Here is an 11,178-nt window from a genome sequence, read left to right as displayed (position 1 = left end):
CCCATATTATTTTAGTTACATAATTAATTACAGTTTGGATTTGATTACTAACATGTAATGGCATCACAAACCTTACTTTTATCTAACTGCATACGAGAAAGTTACAAATATAGCCTGAAATTCTGAAATTGCAAAATTTTGGGATGTAAACAATTTGAGAGTTAATTAGAAATGTAATTACAAGGACTATTAAACGCAGAGGAAGATATAAAAATAAATAACAAATGGAAATACATCGCTTGCTCATAACTTTCAAGTCATTTCTCAAGATAATGAAGTTCTTTGTGTTAACTCATTACTTGATTGTAATTATGGTAATTAGAGGTGCCGCTCACCTTTGCCAACACTTCCATAGCATTTTAATATTTTGTGCCAAATGTTTATTCCTTCAATTTCTTTATTATACATTCAATCCAGCATTTGTACATAATTTTGTTAATGACAACAATCTCTTGATAATGCTGAGAATACCCCTTCGCAATGAATATCAAGTTTTTTTTTTTATCAAATAGAATATAATGATACATAAAAAGACATACATACAAGGCCTTAGGAAGCAGTGAATTGTCTGATAACTATCTGGATGCATATAAAAAAAAAGAAGGTGGACTCAGACATTTCATATGAATTTTGGGGAAGGCTGTATTGTTATCCCCCCCCTCCCCACAGCCTCTCTTGCAAGCATTACTTGTGTGAATGGCTGCTAAATACATAAACACAACTTTGAAAAAAATCGAAGTTTTCTTGTTTTCTTTTCTTAGCTGTCACTCCAGTCACTGGTTCACATTGCACTTCTTAACGAATTGACAGCTCACAATCATCAGTCCGTTCGTGCTGTCCACCTTGCATCTGCAACCCCTCTTTTTCTGGCAGTCTCTACGCTGCAATAGGACAGTCCCTTATTAGTTTCACATTTTTTTAATTTTCATTTCCAGGTGAGGTAAGGACTATATATTGTCCCACCAATTACCTCCTGAACATCATCACAGGTTCATAAAGCTAATATCATGCACAGGAAATGTAAACATTACTTACTAATACAGTTCTCTAGGTAGGAACAGGGATGAACTCATTTCTCAAAAGTACTAATGTAGGTTACAATTAAGGTCACATCAGGTATGAATATGTCAATAGCATTCACATATTACCCTATACAACTAGAATATTTACAAACAAAATGACACAAAATTAAACGTCTCTAAACTGTAAAGATTTAGCTATATACAGACTGAAGTCAATGAACCAAAAATGAATTATATGTATCCTTTCTTTTTGATTAATATTTCAGTATATTCCACTATACATTATATTTCATCCCCCCCCAGTTCTCATTTAACTCTTTATCATATCAAACGAGCTCAGAGACTGCTCATCATTACACCATTTTGTAATAACAAACTTTTCACAAAATGTCTTATGGCACATTGCAACTTGTCCATTTAGTAAAACATGTACATCTTTAAAGTTGTCCATTTGTTCATCTCATTAGCAAATTCATAAAATCATGTCCATGCCTGTAATTCTCATAGAACCACCTTTGAACTACTTCATGCTATCCCTTCCCACAAACCAAATACATGCTTTACATAATATAACTACAATAGTCTCCATTATCTTATATACTCCCAAATTCTATAATGTCATGAAAATGCTAACACTAACTTATCAATAAATATTATACACGGTACAGTACACACACATATGGATCTAGAAAATTGTCTTTTACTCCCAGGACTATATATTGTCCCACCAATTACCTCCTGAACATCATCACAGGTTCATAAAGCTTGTATCATGCACAGGAAATGTAAACATTACTTACTAATACAGATTGTCCGCAGAGTGTGATAGCCAGAAAGTAGTTTCTTAACAATACTTACAATACTTATTATATACATAGTACACACTTTAACCTATTATCATCCTCATCTCTACAAAGCTGTCATAACTTTCTCACTATGTTGTACACAACTCATTTCTCATGAACTAGTTTTAAAATATCTTTTTCACTTATGTTTCTGTTATAGTAGTAACTATTGTCTGACATGCTTATTTACACATCTTTAGAGTTACAAAATAATTATAAATTATTGGTCAATCACTACTGTAAGAAAGTCAAATTTAGTACACAACTTACATTTTCAAATTATTGCTCAAATAATGTCACATAATAGTCATATTATGTACAGAAAACTTACACTACCGAGAATGGATAGTATTTTCAGTAAGAGATAACTAACTTCATTACAGGTTTATAGATGAGTAAAAGATGTAGCATCCGAAAACGAAAAGAAGAAAAGTAGAATGCTACATAGCTTAGAGACCTAGTGCTCTCTACGCACTTGACACAAAGATGTTTCCTCCTGAGGCTAACCTGTAGGCATTTGGGTGTGGCATAGACTGAATTTTGAATGGACCAATATAGATGTCAAAGAATTTCTTTAATTCGTTACTTATAATCTTGGATTTTTCATGTGTTTTTACCAGGACCAGATTATAAATTTTAAAATTTGTAGGTTTCTTCTTATTATCATGTTTGTTTTTTCTCAGTTTCCCCTGTTGTTCCATACTTTCCAGACTATTTCTTCTGTTTCCTGTGAACGCATAGCCTTATATGCTGGGAATACAATTAAGTTGTTGATCAGATTTTGTGGTTTCTCGTAATACATTATTTCATATGGGGAGAACCCAGTAGACGAATGTTGTAAGCTGTTCAGTTTATCTTCGAAGCTGTCTACATACTCTATCCAACTTTTTTGTTGCAATAACTTGTGAATAATCTCCCTATTTCTCTCATTTAATGTTCAGCCAGATTGCCTGACGGGTGATAAGCAGATGTCTGAATACAGTATATTTTCTCATCCTCAATAAATGTTTTTCAAAGTTTGGAAGTAAATTGTGCTCCATTGTCAGAATGTATGCTCTTTGGTTTTCCTACCTTTGTGAAATAGTCTCTTCTAATTTTCAAAATGATGTTCATACTTGTTGCTTTCTTCAATGGATATAGTTTAATGAATTTTGAAAAAAGATCTACCATGACAAATATGTAACAAAATCCTCCTTTAGCCTTAGGCAATGATCCATAAAGATCAACTGCTGCAAGTTGTAGTTGTTCTTTTGGCAAGATGTTTTGCATATATCTTTTGCAGGTTTGATTACTAACTTTTACCCTCTGGCACCTGTCACATGTAGATAATTACTTTCTCACTCTACTGGCAATATTGTAAAAATATATACATTTTCTTGGATCTTTTGGATACATTTCAGTGTCCCACTATGTCCGAAACTCTCATGTACATACTTTATCAATATTTTGATATGCTGCTCTGGCCAACACAATCTCCAAGTATCACTGCCTGCACTGTATCTTCTGAAAAGTATACCCTTGTGCATCTTGTAATACTTCTCTACTTCCTCATATTCTCTCTTACCCAGATAACTTTTAACTAACTTCTAGTTGGAATCATGGTTCTGATATCTACGGATGTCATTACAAATTTTCCTGATTTCATTCTCATCTTTCACCCCTTTTAGATACATAATCCAAAATTCCTTTTCACATTCATCACTGTTATTCTCACCTTCTCCCCCAATTGGCAATCTTGATAGAGCATCAGCAATTGGATTTTCTTCACTTTTTACACACTTTACTGTATAGTTGAACTGCTGGAGGAATAGTGCCCACCTGGTTATCCTGCAGAGTACACTCATATATATAGATCAAAGCCTTATGGTCTGTGTATAATACTACTTGATATCCTGATAAGTAATTCTTGAACTTGGTGAAAGCCCAATAGACTGCTAACAATCCTTTTTCGGTGACATTATATGACTTCTCATGTTTTTGCAAAGTTCTATTTGCAAAAGCTGTTGATCTATGCTCCATCACACCATCTACAATTTTTTCTTGGAACAAATGAGATCCCAGTCCGAAGTCACTGCTGTCAGTTATAATGCAAAATGGCTCTGCAATATCAGGTGTGTATAACATTTTACTATTGCACATCTGTTTCTTGATGTTGTTGAATGCTTCCTGAGAACCCCTGTCCAACACCCAAATGGTGTTCTTCTTCAACAAGTTGCTCAAACATGATGCATTTAAAGCTTGATTGCTGACAAACTTCCAGTAGTAGCCACAAATTCCATAGAATGATTTAAGTTGTTTCTTAGTCTTAGGTGCAGGAAATTTTGCAATGGCTTCAAGTTTTTCTTCATCAGGGAAGATTACTTGTTCTGAGATGGTATGGCCTAAAAGTTTGAGCTGTTTAACTCCAGATTTGCACTTCTGTAGTTTTAATGACACCTCTCCCTCTCTCAATCTGTAACACACTTCACCCAACAAACGTATATGTTCTTCTCAACTCTTTCCTGTAACAAGTATGTCTTCAACATAAAGAATTATTTTGCTTAATAGTTCTTTTCCTAGAGCAAAATCCAATGCTTTGATAAATTCTGCAGCTGATACATTGAGGCCATATGGTACAACACAATAGCAATAACAACTTCCTCCATACAAAAATGCGGTATATTTTCTAGACTGAATCTCCAATGGTACCTAATGGAAACCAGCTGTTAATTCTAAGCTAGACGTGTATTTTGTATGTTCAAACTTATGTAATAACTCATCTATATTCTCAGGGTGATCAGTTTCCCTCTCAAGGTATTTGTTTAAATGTCTTGAATCGAGCACAAGTCTTACTCCACCATCACATTTGGAAACTACCACCAACAGGTTACTGTATGCACTTTTGCACCTTTCGATTACTTCCCACTCTCCCATCTTTTGTAGTTCTTTCTCTACAGCTTTTCTTTTTGGTATGGGTATGCCATAGGGTTTAATGAAAAATGGTTTGTGAGATTTTAGTTTAAGTCTACATTCAAAGTTTTTTCACTTTTCCAGGTTTCTCATTAAACAGATCTTTGTATTCCCACAACAAACTACCTAATTGATCTGCCTGTTCTTTGTCTAGACTCCCAGCTTCCTTTAGTTTGGTGGCCACTAATTCAGCATACTTGGCTTCACTGCATGCTTCTTCATTGTCTTCCTTGTTAATGTCAATCTTCTCATTTGCAAAAATCACTCTTCTAATCTGAAAATTGTTCTCTAGGCAATTTTGGATAATTAGTTTAGTCACATGTGTTACATCTGTCTTTTGGTTGGTGAGTTTTAACTTTTTGTTATTCCAGTGCATTTACTCCTTTTATCCAATTCACTCTGAACAAAAATGTTTTCATTGAGGTCAGGTACAACAAAACATCCTTGATTATACTGTACATTATTAATTGTGAAAGATATTAAGGCTTGCCTGTTTACAACTTTACTGTGAATACCAGTTGCTCCCTTAATTTTGATTCCAATAACAGGATATTCTTCAAAGTCAGCACTATGTCTTATCTGGTCTCTAAGTTTTACAGAAGTGGCACAGACATGACTACCTGTGTCTAAGAGGCAAACTCCCTCATAATTTGCAACTTTTATACATATATACGGGCAACCTAAAACTTTTTCCTTCGTGTTTTCCTCATCTTCATGCAACAAATCACCCTCACTCTCTCTAAAGTCCAAATTGTTTACACCATTTTTTTCTGCACAATTTCTCTTACTTGTCTGAATTTTGCTTAGAGCTACATCAGATGATTGCTTGATGTCATGTCCCTCTTTCACACATTGTTTACTTTTACCAGAACTGATCTCACTGTAAGCCTGTTTATTGCTTCTACCTTCCCAGTTGGAATGCAGTTCTTCAAAAATAACCTCGATGACTCTTTTTACTCTGTCTCTGTCACTATAACCCTTGTAAGTATCCCATAAAGTTTCTAGCATCACATCTAAGTCATAATGTCTGTCCACATGTTTCTTATCTGATGATACCGTCCCAGTTTCCATTGGTACAATCTGGTTCTCATATTCTTCACAAATACTACTGATATCGTCTTCTTCACCATTAACTAAATCTTCTTTAACCTTCATATAAACCACGCCATCTAATTCTTCCTCCCATTTATCATTACTACTGACACTTTCATTATCAATATTACCACACATGCTACCATCTCCAATACTAGAGACTTCTACAACATCTTTACAATGATCACCAGAACTGTTGACAAGTACACCAGTTCAAGTATCATCACTTAAGTGATTAACAGTGATAGATTCTTCCTCCATTAATTTACTTAATCCAAACTCATCAAGATTACCATAAGAACCAACATTTTCTTCAAAAACTTCTTTGCCACACTGTTTATATAGACTTGAAATACACTCCTGGAAATTGAAATAAGAACACCGTGAATTCATTGTCCCAGGAAGGGGAAACTTTATTGACACATTCCTGGGGTCAGATACATCACATGATCACACTGACAGAACCACAGGCACATAGACACAGGCAACAGAGCATGCACAATGTCGGCACTAGTACAGTGTATATCCACCTTTCGCAGCAATGCAGGCTGCTATTCTCCCATGGAGACAATCGTAGAGATGCTGGATGTAGTCCTGTGGAACGGCTTGCCATGCCATTTCCACCTGGCACCTCAGTTGGACCAGCATTCGTGCTGGACATGCAGACCGCGTGAGACGACGCTTCATCCAGTCCCAAACATGCTCAATGGGGGACAGATCCGGAGATCTTGCTGGCCAGGGTAGTTGACTTACACCTTCTAGAGCACGTTGGGTGGCACGGGATACATGCGGACGTGCATTGTCCTGTTGGAACAGCAAGTTCCCTTGCCGGTCTAGGAATGGTAGAACGATGGGTTCGATGACGGTTTGGATGTACCGTGCACTATTCTGTGTCCCCTCGACGATCACCAGTGGTGTACGGCCAGTGTAGGAGATCGCTCCCCACACCACGATGCCGGGTGTTGGCCCTGTGTGCCTCGGTCGTATGCAGTCCTGATTGTGGCGCTCACCTGCACAGCGCCAAACACGCATACGACCATCATTGGCACCAAGGCAGAAGCGACTCTCATCGCTGAAGACGACACGTCTCCATTCGTCCCCCCATTCACGCCTGTCGCGGCACCACTGGAGGCGGGCTGCACGATGTTGGGGCGTGAGCGGAAGACGGCCTAACGGTGTGCGGGACCGTAGCCCAGCTTCATGGAGACGGTTGCGAATGGTCCTCGCCGATACCCCAGGAGCAACAGTGTCCCTAATTTGCTGGGAAGTGGCGGTGCGGTCCCCTACGGCACTGCGTAGGATCCTACGGTCTTGGCGTGCATCCGTGCGTCGCTGCGGTCCGGTCCATGGTCGATGGGCACGTGCACCTTCCGCCGACCACTGGCGACAACATCGATGTACTGTGGAGACCTCACGCCCCACGTGTTGAGCAATTCGGCGGTACGTCCACCCGGCCTCCCGCATGCCCACTATATGCCCTCGCTCAAAGTCCGTCAACTGCACATACGGTTCACGTCCACGCTGTCGCGGCATGCTACCAGTGTTAAAGACTGCGATGGAGCTCCGTATGCCACGCAAACTGGCTGACACTGACGGCGGTGGTGCACAAATGCTGCGCAGCTAGCGCCATTCGACGGCCAACACCACAGTTCCTGGTGTCTCCGCTGTGCCGTGCGTGTGATCATTCCTTGTACATCCCTCTCGCAGTGTCCGGAGCAAGTATGGTGGGTCTGACACACGGGTGTCAATGTGTTCGTTTTTCCATTTCCAGGAGTGTAGTTTCCTCCTCTAACGGAACATCTTCAACATTCTTACAGATGCTATTACTCCTATCTTCAACCCTTTCATTCACGCTTTTCCAGAATTTACTGTCAAACTGTAATTTGCCAATCTGATGTGCTCTTCTTACATTAGTTCTGTCATTTCCACTTTAATATCTTTGATTATTCTGTCTTCTGTAATTATTTTTTATGTCTCTAGGCCAGTGGTGTTTAGCCTGATTTCCGTACTTATTTCTCACTCCAAGCTGACAGGCTCCCAATGAAGTGTCCATCAGTTTAAATTGTCTCATCTTGATTGGTGATTATCTAATTGTTGTTGCCTTTCTCCTGAGGTCTCTCCTTGTTGTCATGCCCTCTGTTTCCATTCCCATTACTATGGTTGATTCATCTGTTCTCATTTCTATTGTAGCCACTATTATCATTCTGATCTTCACTGTCACTCCAACCCCTTCCCCCCCCCCCCCTTCCCCCCCCCCCCTCCCCCAGATGGTTGATTGCCAAATCTGCCATTACGTAACCTCTCATTTCTCTCAAAGACTCTATCCAACTTATCTACATATCTCAAGAACTGATCCACAGAGTGGTTTGGTCCATAAATCAACTTCTACTGTACTCTTTTCAGTAATCTCCTTTTTAAGGCATCTATTTGTATTAGTTCATCAAAAGGTTTGTCTGGGTGTACTAATTTCCACAATTGGTTTTCACAAAAACACTACAAGTTGCCATCGCCTTCCCTATACATTTGACCATTCAAAAACTCACTTTTAATCCCAGCTTGCTCAGATTCTGATCAAACTTATTTAAAAATTTTCTCTCAAATTCATCATATGACATGGTAGAATTAACATTCTGATTGGCCCATGAGATTGCTCCTCCATCCAAAAATCTCTTAAGAAATTTAATTTTAACATTGGTCATTTCATTACTAAAATTATCTTGACAATGCTGTAAAAAATCTACAGGATGCAATTTCCCATATCCTGGAAAGCATTTTGAAGGTATGCCACCCCATACACAATTAATGATCCTAACAAAATTTCTTTGAGCTACACCCTCTTGTAATTCCACAATTTTCTTACTTAAATGTACAATGTTACTTTTACACAAATCTATTTTTTCATCACACTTCAGTTCTACACTACTTATTTTATTAGTAATGTCTGTAAGTTTTGACTCAGAGTTCCTTTTGTAAAATTCTACTTTTTCTTCTAAAGTTCTCCTAGTCTGGACAACCTCTACTTTCAGGTTCTAATTTTCTACTTCTACATGTTCATCTAATTTTTCAATCTCTTGTAGCGGGACTTTGAGTTTCGCCGCGCTACACTCGTTCCCTCAGATAAAAATATCCCGTCGCAGCGGTATGAGCGCTCGACGGCAGAGAAAATACCAAAATTGTAACCTTTTTTGTTTTCTATCCGTTTTCAATTGTCTCTTGTTAGCCGAAGCTGAAGGCAGACGTGATCTGATGCTGACGTAAAAAAAAAAAACTTATTAGCTAGTCTTGATCTGATTTTAATGTGTAGACATGTTGTGGAAGTTGTTAAGAAATTCGGAGGATGGAAGTAGCAAAATAAATTAAATTGCATACAGTATCAAGATGATTTTAATTGGTATAAATTAGTGATTCTTGGACTATTGCAAGATTTTGGAGCAGACTTTTCACGCAGAAATGAAGGAGATTTTTGAAGACCTGGATGCTGCCCGAAAGAAGACAAGTTAACCTGGTAAAGGATGATCTCTTATCTACGCCACTTCCCCCTGTCAGTTACATTTTGTTATTCTCTGTTTCTTTTCAGTAAGTTTTGTAGTGGAAATTGGTTTAACTTTTGCTCAAAAACGCCACAAGGACCACCCCAACCATAGCTTTTCTGTAATACGAAGTCCGATTTGCATTTCATTCTTTCCTTTTTGCATGGTCCTTTACGATTTAAAAACCCCCTTTTTATTCACCATTTCTTCCCACATTTTCAACTTTTTTTCCTTTTCTTTTATTCTCTTTTTTTTTTCTTTTTTTTTTTTTTATTATTAACCACTACACTCTCCTTGTTTTTGGACAACTCTTGTGGGAAGTTAGTTTCTATTATCTCTAACCTTCCTTGTACCGCTCCTACACGAGTATTGAGTTCACCCTGCCCTGGCTGAACAGTAATTTTTAGTGCTGCTAAACCATCCTGGATTTGCCTTATCTTACTAGTATCCTGCCTTATCTGTCCCAACTGTTTCTTCACTTCTTGCCTAATCTGTCCCATCTGTTCCTTAGCTTCTTTCATATGCTGCATTAATAACATTAACAAATCATCTCTACCAACTCTTCCCTGCACAATTGGAGTACTCGTGGTGACATTTTCACTGGTACCCACTCCACAAAAGCTTCAATCTGCACTTTGATTACTATTGGGCGACAGTTCAATGATACTTGCTCCTAGGTCTGAAGTGTTTTCCATTGGTTCCTCACTCATTTTTACCTTGTCGTTATTGGCCATAATAAATTTCAAAATATAAAAATTTCCCACACAAAAATGATTGTCACTTACACAAAAACACTAATTAAGAAAATAAACTGTTATTTGTCTGATCGTTGTGGTGGTGTCCAATAATTTGGTCCTTTTTATCCACACCAACTCTTTCCATGTGGCTACATCCATTTGTTTTGCGCATCCATAACACAAAATTTTTCAAGACAATTTATGCCTGACATTTGTCTTATATTCACCTGAAACAGTCACTTGTTAAAAATATTTCCACATTTCAAACATCGATCTCGGCTCCTCCACCAATTGTAACGATTCTACATTCATCTTAGTTGTTACTTAAAATTACTTAACTTTTCATGGAGTTCATCTTGATGAAAGAAAATAAATTTGCAACTTCTCATTATTTATTGACAACAGAACTGCATTCTCAACATGATTAAACAAAGCACTTCACTGACGTCACTGATCTCTTTGACAAACGGACTCTGAAGCAGACTCAACAACAACAACTGACTGACTCACAACCTCACTGCTTTCCCTTATATAGAATTTTAACAACTGCTCACAAAATGTTCCATTATTAATCTTGTATAATTTCAATGTTACAATTAAAATTTACTAAATGTAAAGAAACTGATGTTACAGCCAAATAAGGTATAAAATACAGTACAGGGTGATCAAAAAGAATACCACAACTTTAAAAATGTGTATTTAATGAAAGAAACATAATATAACCTTCTGTTATACATCATTACAAAGAGTATTTAAAAAGGTTTTTTTTTCACTCAAAAACAAGTTCAGAGATGTTCAATATGGCCCCCTCCAGACACTCGAGCAATATCAACCCGATACTCCAACTCGTTCCACACTCTCTGTAGCATATCAGGCGTAACAGTTTGGATAGCTGCTGTTATTTCTCGTTTCAAATCATCAATGGTGGCTGGGAGAGGTGGCCGAAACACCATATCCTTAACATACCCCCATAAGAAAAAATCGCAGGGGGTAAGATCAGGGC

Source organism: Schistocerca piceifrons, chromosome 5, assembly GCF_021461385.2.
Source record: "Schistocerca piceifrons isolate TAMUIC-IGC-003096 chromosome 5, iqSchPice1.1, whole genome shotgun sequence".
In the NCBI taxonomy this organism is placed as follows: domain Eukaryota; kingdom Metazoa; phylum Arthropoda; class Insecta; order Orthoptera; family Acrididae; genus Schistocerca; species Schistocerca piceifrons.
The sequence above is the reverse complement of the archived record's forward strand: the minus strand, read 5'-3'. Positions refer to the sequence as shown.